This window comes from Aphelocoma coerulescens, chromosome 4 (genome assembly GCF_041296385.1).
Source record: "Aphelocoma coerulescens isolate FSJ_1873_10779 chromosome 4, UR_Acoe_1.0, whole genome shotgun sequence".
Classification (NCBI taxonomy): domain Eukaryota; kingdom Metazoa; phylum Chordata; class Aves; order Passeriformes; family Corvidae; genus Aphelocoma; species Aphelocoma coerulescens.
The window spans coordinates 47,745,037-47,755,463 of NC_091017.1; the positions used below are offsets into that span (position 1 = coordinate 47,745,037).

Sequence of the window (10,427 nt, forward strand, 5' to 3'; positions counted from 1 at the left end):
ACCTGTACTTTATCTGAACCGCATTTACACAGGGAGAAGGAGACTGTTTGGTAACAGATCTGCTCTGATCGTTCTCCTTTTCCTCATCTGGTCTTAGGAAGAACTCTCCAGACCTCAATTAGTTGTAGCCTTTGGAAAGCAAAACAAAACAACTCCCCAAAACTTCATAATTATCCTTTCCCTGGCCTGCAGTCAAGGGTATATATTCCTTTACCACTCTAGTTTGTTTCCTGTCTAGTAAATGCAGACCCAGGCAATAAAAATTAATTCTGTCTTTCTGGCTGTTCTTGCCTACTCTTCAAAAACTTGGGTTGAACTACAAATGTCCACTTCCCTCCCCTTCCCCTCCTCTGCCATTTACAGGGGGGAAAGGGGGCAAGCTCTATGAAATATACATTTGAGAGAGTGCTGACATTTTCTTACCTAAACCAAACTTTTTCAAAATCCCTGAAAATCTTTAGGATTACCTTAGCATACATCTCTTTATCTGACAGAATTTGAGCAAGGATATTTAACTTTTCATATTTTAATTATTTTTATTGACTTTCTTTTACCCTAGAAAGTTATTACTGCGTAAATATCACTGACTATTTGATTAGGTATTCTTTCATAGTGCTATTCAAGACTTCCAAGGCAGCAATGTCAAAATAATAGTCATATATCAGCTTTGGTATAATGAAATGCTAAACAATCTCAGCTACTTGACAATTTATTGTGTGCCCTGTGAACCTAAAGAGGAGTTTACTGAGGCGACTCAATCATTAAACCTACAAGCTACAACTATTTGTGGATATGTATTAAATACACACATATGCAATAGTAAAGAAAACCTGGAGCAATGCTACAGAGGAAAAAATTAAAACATACTTAAAAGACCATTTTATGTTTCTAGGTTCTAGTTCTTCAGGTACTAGTAGGGTGAGGACATCCATTATTCCAATAGTAATTTTCTAAGCCTTTAAATTGGCAGAGACAGCTGATCTGTTATAGAGTTATTTTTCATTTTTGTTTTTTTAGCAGCAGGAAGGAGAAATATATTCTTTAAAAAGAAGTGAGCCAGGCAGCCTCATATTTACAACATTTTGGTCTTACAGATTACCTCTGTGTATGTCAACTTTTGAGAAATATTTTAACATCACTTCAAAAACAAGCCACTTTTCCACAACACACTTTTCTTCACCAATCTACCTTCATAAATAATTCAAAAAATCACATAATGTAAGTTTGGGTTTATGACATTTAGTCTACTCTATGCCATACTGGCAACTGGAACAGAACCAGCTGCACCGTTATGGACAGTACTGGTATTTTGGTTAAAGATCTGGATTGAAGATAGGGTAATGGTTTGTGCTAGTTCATCCTAAACAAAAGTGAACATCCCACTTATCTTCAACATTCCCTAGGGTGAAAAGATGATGGAGATCTGCAGGGGTTTTTGTGTTGTCTGGCTCAGCAAGGTAGACCAAGTCTGCTTCTCCATCAGATGTTATCTTCCTACTGAGTGGTGCTTGGACTGCTCTATAGAGTTCAGATCCACCGATCTCAAGGCAGAAATGCATTGGTTCACAGTCTCATGCCTACAACACAAGTAACTATTGAGTTTAGATTTAACTAATTAAAGGACAGTTTAATTGTTTGAAAAGATCAGAAAAGGGCTAGGCTATAATAGTTGCTAATTTTAAAATTATTTCTTTAAGCTATGTAGGCTGGTATTTTTTATTTTATCAAACACAGGCTTATTTTATCACCAGCCCAAAGCCAAAAAAGGACAAAAGGAGATGAAAGAAATCTGTTCTCCACTGGATCGTAAACATCCTGTTTTCTTGAGGTGGTCCTTTAGCTCTTTTAGAGCTTTCAAGAGCTTTCAACACTAAAAAAAGTTGAAATCCAGATGGTGTTTATGTGACATAGTGCTAAAAAAATAGTGATAGTTTGACTTCCTTGGTTTTGAGTAGTTGGAATTAATTGCTCAGGTTCCATTAAACCCAGAGCTGGTGTGAGATCACAACACTGAAGTTGTAAGAGCTTGGGTGACAGCAGTATTAAATAGGATTGAATGAAGTAAAAGAATGATGTTGTGCAAGTGCTACTAAGGTACTGGTCCTTTTGATTCTAAAATTTGTCCCAAATCCAAAATTAGAGTTTGAAGAACTATAGAGAAAGTAGAGGGACCAAGTGACTGTGGTACTCATAAACAATCTGAAATAAGTTTTGGACTCTGCATAAGCAATGGATTTACCTAATGTTCCTGAGTTGGTAGGATGGTTATAATTTAGTGTAGGATGATTAATGGTGGAATGTAATACCCTGAATATCTTCAAAATTCTTCAGATTATAAGAAAAAAGGAAATGCATGGGTCTCTATTGAGACCAAGTCATCAAGTCTCTTATTTTGGTCATTGGTCCTTTTTAATAGACTAGGTCTAGACTTACAGCTTATAAATCTATAGTATTAAAATATATAGCATGTAAGTCTAGAACCCAATTAACTTCATTTACTGTATACTGCTGGCATCTACCATGTCATAAACTTCATGTTTATTTAAGACTAGATAGCTTATTCATCCAGATTTAATTAATCTTAGGTTATGGTTTGGTTTAGGATTTGCAAATCCAAGTAGTTAAAAACCTAGATGAATTCAGAATTTTGAAAAGCTGATAGGTAGAAAGGAAGATGTTTTCTGTCATCACTAAGACTCAATGTTTTTTTCCACAGAATGGAATATTATACCTAGTTCTTCTGCTGCAATTAATCTGGATTTACAGCTAAGAGCCCTTAGATTTCATCAAGATGAAGGTTCCTGGTCTTTACCAGTAGTTTTTATCCCATTTTACTAATATTAGGATTCATTTTTGATTAAGCCTTGTGTACATGTATCCAGTTTCCATAGTTCAATGTATTCGGGAATATTATTTCATCCTGTGTAAGAGAGGACTCTCCTGACTAGCATTTCCCATCCTACAGGATATCTTACCTACTGTAAACTGAGTTGTCCGATCCAGAAGGAGTGCATGTATGGAAAAACCTTTTCTTCCTTTGCTTGCATGGTGTTCTTCTCTGTGTTATTGATCAAAATCCAACTTAAATCAATGAAAAGAAGCTGAGTTCAATGAATGGCTGTTGGATCTTGAAAGTGCCTGAATATTTAAGGAACTAACAGAAGGTGCTCAGCATGACAAGTCCCCTTTCCTTGCAGATGTCTAGTTCAAGTACAGCATCATAGCAAGGAGATGAGAGTCTCTGTTTTAAGGACAGTTTATGAAAAGGATGCACAGTTATCTGTTGGGAGTCATGGATAGAACAATGGCTTCATGATTACTAGGGGGCAGTTCTTTACTTCTCAAAACATTGCTCATCCAGCTGAAATTAGTCCAGCATGTGAAAAAAGAACCTCTCCTGCAAGGGCACAGTGGGCAGAGAAAGAATCTTTTATGAACTCTTTTTATTTGTTTTCTATCTTGCCTAGGCACCGTTAATTCAAATCCTCTACTTTAAAAGCTAATAAAATCTACTTTTCCTGTATTTGAAGGTAATTTACTATCCTTTTTTGGCAGCTCTGTGTAAGAAAAAGGTCTTGGTCTGTCCACTCTACATGATTTGGCTTTCCATCACAATTCTTGTCATAGAGCAGTGTCATTTCTTTTCTGGTATATGCAAAGGAATTGTGTTGCCAAAACAAAATTTCCAAATAAAAGAATTAATATATATATTCTGTATAAAAATTATCTATTGTCTCATATGCTCTGTGCTACTGAATAGGACTTGACAACCTGGTTTTTTCTCCTATTTTTCAGCACACATTAACCTTCTGTCTCTCTTTCATTATAAACAAAGAGAATATAATTTGCTGCCTTCTTTACTCTTTCTCTTTTTTTACAAAGTTCTGTATTTTAAATAGCTAAATCATTAAAAGCATCACAGAATGTCCAAGATCAATATAACACATCATCTTCCATAATAAAGATATGCCATATTTAAATTCTAGTCTATACTATCTCTAGTACTCTATACAATCTTTAGTACTGTTATGGCACATCAGATAGCTTATTACTATTTAAATTAGCCAAATAATGAACACTGTAGAAGTGTTCATTCAGCCCAATATTGTATCACTCTGACTGTATGGAAAAATTCCCTCATATAAATGGTATCACATAAAGGGCAATGTCTGTTAAATAAAAGCATATATCAAAATAGGATCTAACTAAGAATCAGTATCAATGCATCCCATTTTCACATCATAAGCATATATAAGTGTGTCAGTCACAAGAAATATATTGTGTCCTTTTCTGTTTGTAATTGCAACATCATTGCTTACCTACAGCAAGTTATAGAGCATGCCTTCAGGCATGAATTGCCCTTAAAATAAAATTCTACTGTATTATTACTTTATATTGACAGTCTTTGTAAAGCTGGTGCCTTGGAAGCTGAAGCTGTGTAATAAAATTTGCATGCCACCTAAACACAACTCCTAATCGGTTTCAAGTTCAGAAAAAATTACCCTTGTTTTAGTTCAAACTACAGAGAAAGATATATCTGCCAAGAGGGTCTACATAGGGAGCAGAAAGAAGAAAGTAGATTGGTGAGGTAGACAGGGTAGAGTTCAGCAGATGAGTTTCATGAGAAAGAAGGAAGTATTTTCGCGTTAAGAGAAGGTACCATGTGAGTTACAGAGCTGGCATTCAGTTAAGATGTTTGAACTTACCATTGTACCCGGGAATTTTTTGCAGGTTTCATGCAGATTTTTCAACTAGCCAGCATAGTTAGATCTATTTGTACCTTGAAAGCAGATGTAACCAGTAATAAATGCTTGTGGTGATTCATTCATCTACATACATCTTGCACAGATGGGATTTTTCAGACCTGTGGAAGCAACATCAGATATACTATTCAAGGCTGATGAGTCAAACACTCTACCAGACCTATTACAATATTCAAAATAAATCACAGTGCTGCAGTGCTGCCTAAAATCTGGAATAAAGAGTACTTCAACGTGTATTTTATCCAACAGAAACTGATTAAGTAATAATCATAAGAAAATGTATTTCAGTTAATCAAGAGCAGTCTAGTAAAGGAGGGTAATAAGTAAAAAAATGACTTTAAATTCGGCATTTGGCATTTTACAGGCATTGTATTGAATTAAATGATTTTGAAGAAAAATCATACCTAAACCTGTTTTTCATTGCTCATCATTGTATTTCTCTCTTCTGTTTCCCTCCCCTCTTTCATTTTTAGCAGGTTTTAAGGATATTTCTGCTAATGCTCTGTGTCTCAACTTTTCTGTGTACTTATAATCCTGTAACTGTAATAGGAATCTGAGTACACAACGGAAGGCTGGCTTTGATGATAACTCCTTCTCTGCTCTCAAGTTATTGACTTTTCTTCCTGCTTAGTTTTCTCTCCTATTACTGTTACCACCATAAGTATTCAGGAATATGGCACTCCACTGCACTTTCATTTGAACTTTTGCTGAAAATCTAACTGAGATCAGCAAAATATCTTATCAAGTGTTTCCTCAATATAAATAAGAGGCCTTTCTGTTTCAGGTGTTGGTTTTGAAACTTCCTGCAAATGCGCTGAATTCAGATTTTTTTTTTTTTTATCATTTTTGTTCTGTAAAGCCTATCACTTCCGTTTTTATATGTTATATTATCAAGACACTGTTCAAATGAAACAATTCTAAGGTTTGCGTGTGTTGAGCTAGAAACATTTCTACAGTAGCACTTTTAACTGGTGACCCAAAGAAAACCTTATAAAATAACTGCAAGAATTTATCATCACCTGTACTTTCCTGTCAGGGTTGAAGTATGCCAGGGAATCAAAAGCAGCTGAGCGATTATTTGTCATGAAATCACTACCACAATGCTCTCATAGTCCTTTGCAAAATGGAAGTAAAATGCAGACTGGAAGAAGACTTGCTACTTTCTCGCAATAGAATAAGTTTGTTTATTCAGTAAGTAACTATGTTTGTGCTGGCAAGAGATAAATTTTTTACTGAACTACTTGAAATATTCTGGCTATCTTCTTATTTCATTACTGGAGGCAGCAGGCAGAAACTACATTATGTGAAATTGTATTGCTGCATACAAGTCTTCTCATCTTGCATGATTTAAACTGTAAAATACATTGTTAAACTGCTTAGTCTGTATGGCGACAAGGACTGTACAACTATCTAACTGCATAAATAAAAGTATTATTAAAATTTTGTTTAGTTCTGTCCTTCTTTCTGATGAAAATGAGTGTTTTCAATCAGGCAGGCTCATTGAAAAAAGATTATACATAATTAAATTTCAGTGGCTATAACAGCACTACTTGATTGTATTATGTTAACTGTATTTGTAAAATGTGTTATGAAGATTTTGTGCTTTTTTAATATTTGGCAACACTGGATGTCTTCAGTTTTGATTAAAATATTTTTCTAGAGTATCTTCACATACAGTGGACTGTATTTCTTATTTTGTATTTATTTCAATTGTGTTCTAATTGCAAACATCACTGCACAGAAGACTAAAAGCTCTGATCATGAAAGAGTTTTCTGCATTTTGATGAAATATCAAATATGGAAGTTAAATTGTCTGTATTTTCCCAATCATCATACAGTACTTTAGAGTTTAGTGGAAATAAATAATTACATAGTAAAAAAGGCTATCTGAGATGATGGATACTCCATGGAGAGAGAGTGGAGTTTTTACAGCCAGGTCACTGACTTGAATGTGGCCCATTTCAGTGGAGACTGAATATACTGGCCTTTTGATAGCTCATCTCTGGCTGTAAGAAATTTGTTTGTGAATTAATCTAGTTTTGTGTAGATATGTGTTTAGGATGCAAAAAAAAAAGATTTTATACATGCTTAAAATTTCAGAAGATGAAAAGGGATACTTCTAGGGACTTTATCATAAGACTAACATTTTTGCTGAAAATGCAAATAAGTGAGTAATAGCAATAGAGTGAAGCCTGTACTGCCATGCCTCTGTGTTGCTCTGGATATCAAGGACTTGAGTTTTTGAGACTATTCACAGATTACTACAGAAAATAATTCTTCCTTAAAGTTACCTGCTTAAATGTAAGGAGAAATTCTCTAACTATTACTGGACAATGCTCCTTCCATAAGCAAAAGCCAGTTGCAGAATTGTACCCTAAAAAAATTCAAGATCAAAAAATATTTAGCATAGTCTTAAACCATGGAAAAATCAATAGTGTTTTTTGATTAAGGTAAATTCAGGAAAAATGTCACATACAAGCCACAGAAAAATTTTTTCATTATTTATTTGTTAAGAAGACAGCTATCAAGTTTCCAGCTGTGAATTATTAAAAACAAAAAGAGTTAGCCAATGACTGAGCTCTATTTAACTTCCCTTTCTATTTGGTTAAGATCTTGTAATATTTCTTTAAGCTGGTCTATATAACATGGTCTAGTCTAAGTGAGACCTCCATAGTTTATTTATGTACACAGTTCATTCTGTTATTAAAGAAATATTTTGTTTGACTTCTTAATACCATGATGACCCTTTCACTAGTTAATATATATCCTGAAACAGACACAATAGCAGAAAGACAGACACAAGTATGCTCTTCCTTGCAGTTCAAGTGTCAGGAATGCATTTTTTAAAAAGAAAACCAAACCCTTGCTTTCTTTATTTTCCCTCCACCCCAGAAACTACATAAAAGATGTCTGTCCTTTGAAATAATTTTCATTGTGTTGTGCTGCATTGCATTTCCAGATGATGATATGAGAGTGCTCGTAAAAGCAACGATATATTAAATAGAATTTGCAATTTGTCCTCTATCCTAAAGTACTAAAATGGGATCCTTCCATGATTTGCTCCATGTTTCTGTCATCAAGGTGAAGAAATGACTTAAAAGAGAGGAACTGAGAAGGATGCAACACCAGTGAGGAAAGCTTGGCAACTAATTCCAGAATACAAATGGTTTTTGTTCATGCCAGGGAACATGAAGGATTCACTGCTGCCACTGTAATGCTCAGTGGCCTCATAGGAAAAGTAGTTATTGATAAGGATTAAATGGTTGGCCTGGGTATATCTATTGTCTTAAGAAATTGATGGTTTGCTCTGTGTAAGCAATTTTCCTTTGGCTCTTCTAATCACAACTGGGTTGATATAGTCTGTTTGCTTTGACAAGATTTTTTTTTGGATGTGACCAATCTGAGTAAGAACACCCTCAATTTCTTGAGAAGCCCAGTTCCATCTGCTTTGTTTAATTCTCTCTCATTATATTGTTTTTCCTAGATCTGTGGCCATGAAACACACTTCATTGCTCTCTGAACCCAGATGAAACAACTGTCTGAGCATGATATAAGACTCCTGAATGTTCTTAGGGAACACGTAGGATAGAAGGTTACCTGGGCAAGGGAAACTCACAATTTGGGGATTTTCTTTATCTGACTATAAATAGCAAAATTTAAGAATGGAAATTTTAAATTCACTGGATAATTATATTAAATAAATGCAGTTCAGTAGCATACTATCTGATGTTATTGGCATTTTAGTTTCATTTCCTTTGCACAAGAAAAGTAAAAAATGTTTCAAAGCTACCCTTCTAGTATAAGTCCCTTTAGCATGGAACTGTCCTACATCATTGATCCCTCTCAAAATCCAGTGCTAATAGTATGTAACTCATAGACTCTAATTACATATCTTATAACCATTGTTTACTCCAATCTTCAATGTGTTTATTTTTGTAATAACACTTTGTGGTTAGAAAGTTTTAGTATATTCATTTTGTGAGGAAGATAAACACAAAGAAAAACTTTTATTAGCATGCCAAGGTCCTATTTTTTAATTACTTTCATGCCAAAATGTCACTGAATACTATTGATATTCAAGCACCTAAGGGCCATAACCTAAGTTATTAGTTGTGAAATACTGAGACACCAAAAATAACTCAGGAAAGTCAGAACAACAATCATTAACATTTATAGGAGACTACACTGGAACCAGCTGCATGTTACTATACTTTTTTATGTAAGAATGAAGCCTGTGAATGGCTTTTAAATTTTTTTTTTTTAATCTCATGCCTTGGAAAAGCATCATTTAGGAAAGTAGTGTGCTATTGCAGTGTAATAACATGCTGATAGTTTATGGTTTGGGGGCTGAAGTCTTAAAGGGTGACATAATTAAAAAAAGCAAAGAATGAGCAGCAAAAATCAAAACTGGTCTGCCATCTCAGCACCTGTACCTCAAGATATGTCTGCTCAAGGCTTACTCTGTAATAATCCCTAGGGAATATTTTAGATTCCATGAACATTTTCTCAAACTAAGAACATGAAAAAAATTTGTAATCTTGAAGGTTTATAAAGCTTGCCTTTATTATAAAAGGCCTTGAAGAGATCTAGTAGATTAAGGGTTTTTAACACAAATATATGTAGTAAATAAACTGGGCTACATCAGCAAGCGTGATTTCCTACGTGTTGCTTTCTAGCATGCTCTTATCTAAGATATTAGGAATTGGTGTCCAAAGCTACCGTAGCAAGTTAAGAAATTACTTTGTTCAAAAGGTTAATGCAAATGGTGAGTTGCTCCTGAACTCATCCATACATATATGTAAATGATACTGTAAACACACTCACAGATTGCAGGGATATTGTTAAAAATATTAGACTGAAATTAATCAGTGGATCTTATGAGTCGGCAGACAGGTTGAAATTAGTGCCTTTTCAGAGTGTTAAGTAATCATGGCTTGAATGGTGGCAGAAAGAAAGAAGGAGAGAACATTTTCTGGGAAACTATGAAATTTATGACTGTTCTAATAAATATCAAAACACCATTTCTGCCTTAAAGAAATTCCCAAGACAGAGTGTCAGGGGAAAGAAATATCTCTATGTGCTTACCTTACATTAATATTCTTCCCAAGACATCTCTGTTGTCACAGGATCACACAGAATCTCTGAGTGATTGAAGGGGATGTGAAATCACCTAGTTTAAACCTCCTGGTCAGGCAGGGTCAGCTAGCACTGGTTGTCCAGTACTGCGTGCGGTTGAATTTTGAATATCTGCAACAATATAGAGATTCCATGACTGGCAACCTATGCCAGTGTTTGACAATTCTCACAGTAAAAAACTGTTTCTTATGTTCAGAGGGCACTTGAGGTGTTTACTTTGTGCCCACTGCCTTTTGTCCTTTCACTAGGCACCACTGAGAAGAGGTAGGTTCCCTCATCTTCTTTCCCTCTCATATATTTATGCACATTGATAAGATCCCCCCTGAGCCATCTCTCCTCCAGGCAGAGCAGTCCCAGCTCTCAGCCTCTCCTCAGGTGAGGAGTGACGAGGTCATTAATGAACGTGTTAAAGAGCAATGGTGCCAGTATCAGCCTCTTGGGTATACCCTGACTGGCCTCCAGCTGGACTTTGTACCACTGCTTGCAACCTTCCAGGCCCACCTGTTCAGCTGTTACCTGATATTAATT

At 35.2% G+C, this 10,427-nt stretch overlaps 1 long non-coding RNA gene across 2 annotated transcripts; it reads right to left on the reverse strand.

The window, feature by feature from the left end:
* Positions 1 to 578: 578 nt before the first annotated feature.
* On the reverse strand, positions 579 to 9,999 carry LOC138109058 (uncharacterized). Of its 2 annotated transcripts, none has more exons than XR_011150240.1 (4): positions 9,849 to 9,999; positions 4,707 to 4,864; positions 2,976 to 3,081; positions 579 to 1,577 (listed from the first exon to the last, which is right to left on the reverse strand). It is a non-coding gene; the product is annotated as an uncharacterized lncRNA (long non-coding RNA). The 2 variants fall into 2 exon arrangements; XR_011150239.1 differs by lacking the exon at positions 9,849 to 9,999 and adding an exon at positions 7,055 to 7,139.
* Positions 10,000 to 10,427: the final 428 nt, after the last annotated feature.